Genomic DNA, 12,673 nt, shown 5'->3' on the forward strand with positions numbered 1-12,673 from the left:
TGGTCATTGCTCACTTGGGAGGCACGAGAAGAAAGGGGTGGCAGCGGGCATGTTTGTTGAACCCTAGTCCCTTGCCTCCCCATAAGGAGAATGGCAACAGTGCTAGCCGATGTGTCAGCCTTACCCTCTCCCCACCATCCTCCCACTCTTTTGTAGCCTCCTGTGAACAGCGTAGAGGCTTCATAGTGACCCCGATTTGGCATCAACGATCGTCGTGGCAAGGGTGCGCATGGGTGCCCCAAGGCACGGTCAGACTTTGGTGAGGCCGCTTCATGGTCATGCATCGGTGCATGAGAGTCGGCATTCCACTACGCAGACGAGGCGGGCCGAAGGTGCTGGCGCTCGTTGAGGCAAAGGCAAGCACCACCTCCATGCAATGGTCATGCAGGGCTCCTTGTGAGCGAGGTGGTCAAGGGGCGATGAGTGTCTACCTCATTATTTGATCCTGGTGGCATGTGGAGTCGTCGGGGCAAACTTGGGGCTTGATGGTCATTGGGGCCCACGCCTCTGTCATCCCCCCTACGCTCGCATCCATCTCCCCAAATAGACGTAGGCGATGAAAGGTGAGCTCCCCTCCCCCATGCCAGGCCTAACAACCAATGTACTGTTCATCATTGATGTAGTGCAAGGCTGGAGTCGGAGCGGTCTTTGATTTGACCACCATCGATGTAGTGCTTGCTTGATCTGGTTGTTGGACCCTTCCTTCAGGGCTTGATCCTACTGGATGGCGCCCAAGGTGAAGGAAATATGCCCTAGAGGCAATAATAAAGTTGTTATTTTATATTTCCTTATATCGTGATAAATGTTTATTATTCATGCTAGAATTGTATTAACCAGAAACTTAGTACATGTGTGAATACATATACAAACGGAGTGTCCCTAGTATGCCTCTACTTGACTAGCTCGTTATTCAAAGATGGTTAAGTTTCCTGACTGAGGGAGTCCTGGATTAGGGGGTATCCGGACAGCCGGATTATATCCTTTGGCCGGACTGTTGGACTATGAAGATACAAGATTGAACACGTCATCCCGTGTCCGGATGGGACTCTCCTTGGCATGGAAGGCAAGCTTGGCAATACGGATATGTAGATCTCCTTCCTCGTAACCGACTCTGCGTAACCCTAGCCCCCTCCGGTGTCTATATAAACCGGAGGGTTTTAGTCCGTAGGACAACATACAATTATACCATAGGCTAGCTTCTAGGGTTTAGCCTCTCTGATCTCGTGGTAGATCAACTCTTGTACTACTCATATTATCAAGAATAATCAAGCAGGACGTAGGGTTTTACCTCCATCAAGAGGGCCCGAACCTGGGTAAAACATCGTGTCCCCTGCCTCATGTTACCATCCACCTTAGACGCACAGTTCGGGACCCCCTACCCGAGATCCGCCAGTTTTGACACTGACATTGGTGCTTTCATTGAGAGTTCATCTGTGTCGTCATCATTAGGCTTGATGGCTCCTTTAATCATCGATAGCGATGTAGTCTAGGGTGAGACTTTTCTCCCCGGACAAATCTTTGTATTTGGCGGCTTCGCACTGCGGGCCAACTCGCTTGGCCATCTGGAGCAAATCGAGAGTTACGCCCCTGGCCACCAGGTCAGGTTTGGAAGCTTAAACTACACGGACAATATCCGCGGAGACTTGATCTTCGACGGATTAGAGCCCCTGCCTAGTGCGCCACACGGTCACGATGAGCATGATTTAGCTCTACCATCGGACAGTGTTCAGAAGATCGCACCGGCAACCGCTCCGACCCTCAATTCGGAGCTAGTTGCACCATCCATGGACGGGTGGATAGACCCCGCCACGGAGGCCGTATCCTCAGCGGCGATCGAGCCGAGTATCAACCTTACCCTTCACGAGGGCCGTGATGCCAAACTACCGGATCCTTCCCCGGCCACGGACTCCGAACCGCCTGGGCCCGTGCCTATCGAATACGACTGGGCGCCCGTCATGGAGTTTACCTCCGCGGATATCTTTCAGCACTCGCCTTTCGGCGACATACTGAACTCATTAAGGTCTCTCTCCTTGTCAGGAGAGTCCTGGCCGAACTATGTCCCGCAGGATTGGGATGCGGATGATGAAGAAATTCGCTGCCCACCCACCACCCACTTAGTAGCCAATGTCGACGATTTGACCGACATGCTCGACTTCGACTCCAAAGACATCGACGGCATGGACGACGATGCAGGAGGCGAACAAGAACCACTGCTCATAGGGCACTGGACAGCCACCTCATCATATGATATATATATATGGTGGACACACCCAAAGAAGGCAATGGCTACGGGACAGCAGAGGATGACCCCTCCAAGAAGCAACCCAAGCGCCGACGTCAGCGGCGCCGCTCTATGTCTCGCCAAGGAAAAAGTGGTGATACCGGCACAGGATATAATAGCACTCCGGACAGTGCCGAAGATGACAACAATCCCCTCCAGCAAGATTTAGAGAAGGAGGATGGAGAAGCTAGCCCTCCTGAGAGAGCGGCAGATGGAGAGGCGGAGGATGATAATTACATGCCTCGCTCCGAAGACGAGGCAAGCCTCGACGATGACGAATTTGTCGTGCCCGAGGATCCCGTCGAAAAAGAGCGCTTCAAGCGCGGGCTTATAGCCACGGCAAATAGCCTTAAGAAAAAGCAACAGCAGCTTCAAGCTGATCAAGATTTGCTAGCTGACAGATGGACTGAAGTCCTTGCGGCCGAGGAATATAAACTCGAACGCCCCTCCAAGAGTTACACAAAGCGCAGGTTGCTACCCCGACTGGAGGAGGAAGCACCAAAACCTACATCTCCAGCGTATGACGCGGCTAATCGGCCACCTCGTGGCCGCGACAGAGAGGCATTTCAGCCAAAAACTCAGCCCGCACCCCGATGCCACTCAAATAAAAATGTCAAGGCATGGGGAAATATGCCAGACCTGCGAGACGTATTGCAGGACAAAGCACAACACGCAAGATCGATCTACGGATCACGAGGGCGCGTCACTATGTGAGACGATAACCGCCACGCCGGATACAGTAAAAGTAAATCCGGTCGGTTCGAACACAGCGGACAAGACTAATTTGAGCTGCGTCGCGATATAGCCCAGTATAGAGGCGCTGCACACCCCCTATGGTTCACAGACGAAGTAATGGATCACCAAATCCCAGAGGGTTTCAAACCTGTAAATATTGAACCATACGACGACACAACAGATCCTGCGGTATGGATCGAGGACTTCCTCCTGCACATCCACATGGCCCACGGTGACGATCTACACGCCATAAAATACCTCCCACTCAAACTCAAAGGACCAGCTCGGCATTGGCTCAACAGCCTGCCAGCAGAATCCATTGGCTGTTGGGAAGATCTGAAAGCCGCATTCCTCGACAACTTCCAGGGCACTTATGTGTGACCACCAGATGCCGATGACTTGAGCCACATAATTCAGCAGCCAGAGGAATCGGCCAGGCAATTCTGGACACGGTTCCTGACAAAGAAAAATCAAATCATCGATTGTCCGGATGCAGAGGCCCTAGCAGCTTTTAAGCACAACATCCGCGACGAGTGGCTCGCCCAGCACCTTGGCCAGGAAAAGCCGAAATCTATGGCAGCCCTCACGACACTCATGACCCGCTTTTGCGCGGGAGAGGACAGCTGGCTGGCTCACAGCAATAACATATCAAAGAACCATGGCACTTCGGATACCAAGGATAGCAATGGCAGGTCACGTCGCAACAAACACAAGCGCTGCATCAAAAACGACAATACCGAGGATACGGCAGTCAATGCCGGATTCAAAGGCTCTAAACCCGGTCAGCGGAAAAAGCCGTTCAAAAGAAGCACTCCGGGCCCATCCAGTTTGGACCGTATACTCGATCGCTCGTGTCAAATACACGGCACCCCCGACAAGCCAGCCAACCACACCAACAGGGATTGTTGGGTGTTCAAGCAGGCCGACAAGTTAAATGCCGAAAACAAAGATAAGGGGTTACATAGCGATGACGAGGAGGAGCCCCGGCCGCCAAACACCGGAGGACAGAAGAGGTTCCCCCCACAAGTGCGGACGGTGAACATGATATACGCAACCCACATCCCCAAGAGGGAGCGGAAGCGGGCGCTAAGGGATGTATATGCGTTGGAGCCAGTCGCCCCAAAGTTCAACCCATGGTCCTCTTGTCTGATCACCTTCGATCGCAGGGACCACCCCACTAGTATCCGTCATGGCGGATTCGCCGCATTGGTCCTAGACCCAATCATCGACGGATTTCACCTCACTCGAGTCCTTATGGACGGCGGCAGCAGCCTGAACCTGCTTTATCAGGACACAGTGCGCAAAATGGGTATAGACCCCTCAAGGATCAAACCCACAAAAACGACCTTCAAAGGCGTCATACCAGGTGTAGAGGCCCATTGCACAGGCTCAGTCACACTAGAAGTGGTCTTCGGATCCCTGGATAACTTCCGAAGCGAGGAGTTAATCTTTGATATAGTTCCGTTCCGCAGTGGCTATCATGCACTGCTCGGGCGAACCGCATTTGCGAGATTCAATGCGGTACCGCATTATGCATACCTCAAGCTCAAGATGCCAGGACCTCGGGGGGTCATCACAGTCAATGGAAACACGGAGCGCTCTCTCCGCACGGAGGAGCACACTGCGGCCCTCGCAGCAGAAGTGCAGAGCAGCCTCTTAAGGCAATCCACCAGTTCGGCGATTAAAAACCCGAACACCTTCAAGCGCGCCCGGAGTAATCGGCAACAAGACCGCCTGGCACGTTTCGAGCTCGCATAGCAATGCGGCCCCCGCCCCAGTCCCAGCCAAACGGCGAAATTCGTGCCACGCGTACATAATTACGCATTGAAAATACCATGGGCACAGGTGGGGAGGGGGGCACGACTACGGCACACCCCAAGACGCGGCTCAACCGCACTAGGGGCTTCCCGCTTTGTTATTTTTCTCTCTTTCGGGACTTTAATATCTGGAAACCCTGTCTGGCAGTACGATTGCCGGACACACGATGCAATAACCTAGGAGGCAGAAAGCCACGTCACACCACGGAACTCCCAGGTGGTCTCCGATAACGAGTGAAATACTTGCTTTAAATACCATTCCTCAGCTTGCCCTTGGAGGGGACATGTCAAATAGTCCTACTTTTTGCTTATCGCACTACTTGTATCTTTCCGCTTGGACGCACCTTTTTGAATAAACAATGCATAGCACTAGACTATTACCGCATTCTCTATTCTTTTATATATATGTTCATTCATGACATCCAGCACCCGTACACTCTGGTATGGCCCATACGCCAGGGTCTTAAGCGTACCCCATAATACGGCGTGAGAAGTCTGAACACTTTCGATAGTGCGGCACCCCGAACTTATAGCATTATATGCATCAGCTCCGAATCATGTCTTGGGTCAATAGTTGGGTTTGCCCGGCTCCCATGTTTTGGTACCTTATGTTCCTCTATATTGGCTAAGGTAGCACTGGGAGAACTACTGCGACTGTGCCCCGGTTCATCTGGGATAAGCACCTCAGTAGAGAAAGCTAAAACTAACTGTCATGATAAGGCGAGAGCTGGTCGCTGTTCGAGAGGTCTCGAGTCCCTAAAGACTTATGCCGCTTAGAGCGAGGAGTCGGCTTTCTCCGGCTTAAGGCGTGTATAGCGCCCCGAATTCGGCCTTCCGAATACTAGGGGCTTCGCCAAAATTTAAAATTGTAGACTTCTATGGCTAAGTGAGAGTGATAAAGCATTATAGTCCGATTGCCTTGTTCGTTGTGCTGAGCACCTCCCTCGAAGGACCCAACAATGGGAAAAAGAGTGCTCAGATTTATCCCAAACACCCTAGCACTCGTGGCATGGGGGCAGAAGCCGACGACTGGCCATCTCTTAGATTTAACAAACAGCCACACAAAAGGTAATATTTTAAATTCAAACAAGCGTTGCATAGCGCATATGAACAAGTTTTCATAATACAGGATCACACGAGAAGTTCATTCAAAAATTACATCCTTCGCACACTCGTCCGCCACAAGACGGGCACCCTTCAGGACACCCTCATAATACATCTCAGGGTGGCGATGCTCCTTGCGGCGACCCCTCCTTCACTAGCTTCTCGGCGTCCATCTTGGCCCAGTGCACCTTCGCACGGGCAAAGGCCCGGCGTGCACCTTCGATGCAGATGGACCGCTTTATGACCTCCAGCCGTGGTCAGGCATCTACAAGCCGCCTCACCAGGCCGAAGTAGCTGCTAGGAAGGGAGTCGCCAGGCCACATCCGGACTATAAGGCCCCTCATGGCCTGTTCGGCCGCCTTGTGCAGCTCGACCAGTTGCTTCAGCTGGTCGCTCATAGGCATTGAGTGTTCGGTCCTAGTATACTGAGACCAGAACAACTTATCCGTCGAGCTTCCCTCCTCGGCCTGGTAATATTTCACGACATCCGACACGCTGCGGGACAAATCTGCGAATGCTCCTGGAGAGCTCCGGATTCGGGTAAGTAACAAGTAATTTACTTTCACATGCTTGATTTGCATATTGAATGCCTTACCCGCCGCTATCTTCCTCATCGCCTCAATTTCCTGGAGGGCCTTTTGGGCTTCACCCTTGGCATGCTTTGTGCTCTCGAGGGCCGCGGCAAGCTCGGACTCTCGCGTCTTTGAGTCAAGCTCCAAAACCTCGTGCTTCTTCACGAGAGCCTGGAGCTCTTGCTGCACCTCGCCCACCCGTGCCTCTTGTTTTTCCCGCTTGGTGCGCTCCTTAGCCGCTTTGTTTTCGGCCTCGGACAACGCTTGCTTCAGGGTCGCCACTTCGGTCGTGGCCCCTGGCACATTCATGATGATCCTGTCATTTCGCAACCACATTTTATTTTTTATATATACAAGGTATTACTTACCTTTGTTCTCCTCGAGCTGCCTCTTGGCAAGGCCGAGCTCTTTCTCGGACCGATCGAGGTCCTGCTTCAGTGCGGCGACCTCCACAGTTAGTGCGGCAGAGGTCAACAGCGAAGCCTGCATACGCATACAGACATACTTATATTAGACTCCTGTGAACACCAAACAGAGCATCAGGGGCTACTGTCTATGCGGTAATATTTTTCCTATATTTTAAATACTTACCTCAAAGCCTGTTAGAAGGCTGGCACAGGCTTCAGTTAGTCCGCTCTTGGCGGAATGAACCTTCTTGATCACCGCACTCATAATAGTGCGGTGCTCTTCGTCGATGGAAGCGCCGTGAAGCGCTCCCAGCAGTTCGTCCGGTGCCTCTGGATGGACAAAGGTCACCGGCATGGACGGCTTGCCCCTCTGGGAAGAGGGCCGCCTGCCCGAGTCCGGAACCACTGGAGGTTCCGGCGCGGTGTCCGGCTGAGGGCCGAACTTGGAGCCCCTGGGAGCCTTGCTCCCTTTGCTCCTGGAGTCCGGAAGGTCGCCTTGAGGCGCCTCCGGGACTGTCTCCCCCCGGCTCGGTGCCCCTTGAGACAATACCTTGGCATTGTCTGTAGGGCAAGGAGAGGAGGCGGTTGGAAGTGTATCACTATTCATGTCCGACGAGTCCAAGGAACCGTCCGACGATGATACGTCGATACGGGCTTGGGGCGGACTGCATAATCATATTCGACGTTAGGAGAAGCAGTGCAACAAAAGTATGCTATGAGTTACTCTGGTATCCAAATACTTACGACTTTGCCAGGGGCTTGGCCCTGAGCAGCCACTCGTCTTCGCCGTCGGCGGCGGTGGTGGAACAGTCCGGAAGGAGAGTCCTTCCCTTCTTGGACCCTTCGGCATCCCCGGTTGGGGTGGCCTTCCTATTCTTGTCTCCCCCAGCTGGAGGGGGAGAATCTTCGTCTTCCTTCTCCTCGTTTTCACGGGAGGAGTGCGCCTCGGAGTTATCGGATGATGTGTCCGATATCACCTGGCGCCAGGAACTCTTTTGAGTTCCCGTGGCCTTCTTCTTGGTCTTCTCTGGCACCTCATAAGGAGCCGGAGTCCGCATCTCCGTCAGGAGAGCGTCTGCGGGGTCTTTGGGCAGAGGGGTCGGACGGTTAATTTGCTTCGATGTCTCCACCCAGTCCTATCAAAGGCATGGGAGCTCAGACCCCGCACATGGTTAAGCTATGGGAAATAAATACCCTATGCACAAAGCTTACCGGATTCGCAGGGCGCTTCGCGCTTAGCCCGCGGTCCTCGGTAAGAGAAGGGGGGACCTCGGCGCCCTTGAATAGCACCTTCCAGGCGTCCTTATGCGTTGTGTCGAAGAGCTCGTGTAGAGTCTGGTGCTGAGCTGGGTAGAACTCCCATAAGTTGAAAGCCCATTGCTGACACGGGAGGATTCGGCGGAAGAGCATGACCTGGACTATGTTGGCAAGCTTAAGTTTTTCTTGCTTGTCATGTTCCGGATACACTTTTGGAGTCCGTCCAGCTCCATCGATGAGCCCCAGGACAAGCCCTTCTCCTTCCAGGAAGTGAGCCGCATGGAGATTCCGGATCGAAACTAGGGGGCCGCCACCCAGTTGGCGTCGCGCGGCTCGGTGATGTAGAACCACCCCGATTGCCACCCCTTTATGGTCTCCATGAAGGAGCCCTCGAGCCATGTAACGTTGGGCATTTTGCCCACCATGGCTCCGCCGCATTCCGCTTGTTGGCCGTCTACTACCTTCGGCTTGCTATTGAAGGTCTTCAGCCATAGGCCAAAGTGGGGCCGGATGCGGAGGAAAGCCTCGCACACGATGATGAACGCCGAGATGTTGAGGATGAAATTCGGGGCCAGATCATGAAAGTCCAGCCCATAATAGAACATGAGGCCGCGGACGAATGGATGGAGGGGAAACCCTAGTGACGAAGTGGGGGAGGAAAACCACCCTTTCGTGAGGTTCCGGGGTAGGGACGATCTGCCCCGCGGCTGGCAGCCGGTGCGCGATATCCGCGGCTAAGTATCTGGCTCCACGTAGCTTTTTGATGTGTCCCTCCATGATGGAGGAGGCCATCCACTTGCCTCCCGCTTCGGACATGTTTGGAGAAAGTTGAGGAGAAGGATGTGGACTTGGGCGCTGGAGCTCGAGTGCGCGAGAATGGATGAGCAAGGAGGAAGAAGGCGTGGGTAGAAAAAGGTGAAACCTTATCCCTTTATAAGGGCAGACGAAACTATGCGCCCCCACCAGCCTGGTAAAACTCGCTTATCCCCCAAGCGCCGTAATTTATGGCGCGATTGGGTTACCCACGTCTGTATTGATGGGAATACCGTAATAAGGGGACATGATCTCTGCTTCGACAAGACGTGCCAAGGAAACCGCCTCGTGAAACACGCTGAGATAGGTTATGAAAAACGATTCGATTAGAGACCTGGCTGTGGTGTGATGTCACGCTACGGGGTATGCCAGCAGATTAGATTTGTGGAAATATTATTCTCTCTATGGTGGTATGTGGAACTTGTTTTGCAGAGCTGGACACGATCCTCGTGTTCAAAATCTTCTATGAAGTATTCGGGGGAGGAACCCGCCTTGCAATGCCGAAGACAATCTGCGCGCCGGACTCATCGTCATTGAAGCCTGGTTCAGGGGCTACTGAGGGAGTCCTGGATTAGGGGTATCCGGATAGCCGGATTATATCCTTTGGCCGGACTGTTGGACTATGAAGATACAAGATTGAAGACTTCATCCCATGTCCGGATGGGACTCTCCTTGGCGTGGAAGGCAAACTTGGCAATACGGATATGTAGATCTCCTTCCTTGTAACCGACTCTGTGTAACCCTAGCCCCCTCCGGTGTCTATATAAATCAAAGGGTTTTATTCCGTAGGACAACATACAATCATACCATAGGCTAGCTTCTAGGGTTTAGCCTCTCTGATCTTGTGGTAGATCAACTCTTGTGCTACTCATATTATCAAGAATAATCAAGCAGGACATAGGGTTTTACCTCCATCAAGAGGGCCCGAACCTGGGTAAAACATCGTGTCCCCTGCCTCCTATTACCATCCGCCTTAGATGCACAGTTCGGGACCCCCTACCCGAGATCCGCCGGTTTTGACACCGACACTGACCATAGACATGTGTTGTCATTTGATGAACGGGATCACATCATTAGAGAATGATGTGATGGACAAGACCCATCCATTAGCTTGGCATTATGATCGTTTAGTTTTATTGCCATTGCTTTCTTCATGACTTATACATGTTCCTCTGACTATGAGATTATGCAACTCCCGAATACCAGAGGAACACCTTGTGTGCTATCAAACGTCACAACGTAACTGGGTGATTATAAAGATGCTCTACAGGTGTCTCCGATGGTGTTTGTTGAGTTGGCATAGATCGAGATTAGTATTTGTCACTCCGTGAATCAGAGAGGTATCTCTGGGCCCTCTCGGTAATGCACATCAGTATAAGCCTTGCAAGCAATGTGACTAATGAGTTAGTTATAGGATGATGCATTACGAAACGAGTAAAGAGACTTGCCGGTAACGAGATTGAACTAGGTATGATGATACCAACGATCGAATCTTGGGCAAGTAACATACCGATGACAAAGGGAATGACGTATGTTGTTATGCGGTTTGACCAATAAAGATCTTCGTAGAATATTTAGGAGCCAATATGAGCATCCAGGTTTTGCTATTGGTTTTTGACTCGAGATGTGTCTCGGTCATGTCTACATAGTTCTCGAACCCGTAGGGTCCGCACGCTTAACGTTCGATGACGATTTGTATTATGAATTATGTGATTTGATGACCGAAGTTTGTTTGGAGTCCCGGATGAGATCACAGACATGACGAGGAGTCTCGAAATGGTCGAGAAGTAAAGATTCATACATTGGAAGGTTGCATTTGGACATCGGAATGGTTTCGAGATGTTCGGGCAATTTTCCGGAGTATCGGGAGGTTACCGGAACCCCCCGGGAAGTTAATGGGCCTTAGTGGGCTTTAGTGGAGAGACGTAATATGGGCCACGAGGTGGCGCGTGCCTCCCCCTGCCCAAACCAAATTGGACTAGGGGTGGGGGCGCGGCCCCCTCCTTCCTTTCCCTCCGGTGGAAGAAAGGAAAAGGAGGGGGGCGAATCCTACTTGGACTAGGAGTCCAAGTAGGACTCCCCTCCTGGCACGCCCAACCTGGTCGGCCTCCTCTCTCCCTCCCTCCTTTATATACGTGACTAGGAGGCACCCCAATAGAACAACCAACAATCTCTTAGCCGTGTGCGGTGCCCCCCTCCACAGTTCAACACCTCGGTCATATCATCGTAGTGCTTAGGTGAAGCCCTGCGCCGGTAACTTCATCATCACCATCGCCACACCGTCGTGCTGACGAAACTCTCCCTCGTCCTCAACTGGATCAAGAGCTCGAGGGACGTCATCGTGCTGAACGTGTGCTGAACACGGAGGTGCCGTATGTTCGGTACTTGGATCGTGAAGACGTTCGACTACATCATCCATGTTAATAAATGCTTCCTCTTTCGGTCTACAAGGGTATGCGGACACAGTCTCCCCTCTCGTTGCTATGCATCTCCTAGATAGATCTTGCATGATCGTAGGATTTTTTTTGAAATACTGTGTTCCCCAACAGTGGCATCTGAGCCAGGTCTATGCGTAGATGTTATATGCACGAGTAGAACACAAAAAGCTGTGGGCGAGAATAGTCATACTGCTTACCACCAACGTCTTAATTTGATTCGGCGGTATTGTTGGAGGAAGCGGCCCGGACCGACATTACATGACCGCGTTGATGAGACTGGTTCTACCGACGTGCTTCGCACACAGGTGGCTGGCGGGTGTCTGTTTCTCCAACTTTAGTTGAATCAAGTTTGACTACGGTCGGTCCTTGTTGAAGGTTAAAACATCACACTTGACGAAAAATCGTTGTGGTTTTGATGTGTAGGTAAGAACGGTTCTTGCTAGAAGCCCGTAGCAGCCACGTAAAACTTGCAACAACAAAGTAGAGGACGTCTAACTTGTTTTTGCAGGGCATGTTGTGATGTGATATGGTCAAGACGTGATGAGATATAAATTGTTGTATGAGATGATCATGTTTTGTAAAAGTTATCGGCAACTGGCAGGAGCCTTATGGTTGTCGCTTTATTGTATGAAATGCAATCGCCATGTAATTGCTTTACTTTATCACTAAGCGGTAGCGATAGTCGTAGAAGAAATAGTTGGCGAGACGACAATGATACTACGATGGAGATCAAGGTGTCAAGCCGTCGACGATGGAGATCATGACGGTGCTTTGGAGATGGAGATCAAAGGCACAAGATGATGATGGCCATATCATGTCACATATTTTGATTGCATGTGATGTTTATTCTTTATGCATCTTATTTTTCTTAGTACGGTGGTAGCATTATAAGATGATCCCTCACTAAATTTCAAGGTACAAGTGTTCTCCCTGAGTATGCACCGTTGCTACAGTTCGTCGTGCCGAGACACCACGTGATGATCGGGTGTGATAAGCTCTACATTCACATACAATGGGTGCAAGCCAATTTTGCACGTGCAGAGTACTCGGGTTAAACTTGACGAGTCTACCATATGCAGATATGGCCTCGGAACACTGAGACCGAAAGGTCGAACGTGAATCACATAGTAGATATGATCAACATAGAGATGATCACCACTGAAAACTACTCCATCTCACGTGATGATCGGACATGGTTTAGTTGATATGGATCACGTGATCATTTAGATGACTAGAGGGATGTCTATCT

The sequence above is a fragment of the Triticum urartu genome, chromosome 1A (assembly GCF_056163025.1).
Source record: "Triticum urartu cultivar PI428250 chromosome 1A, HENAU_Tu73, whole genome shotgun sequence".
Taxonomy (NCBI): domain Eukaryota; kingdom Viridiplantae; phylum Streptophyta; class Magnoliopsida; order Poales; family Poaceae; genus Triticum; species Triticum urartu.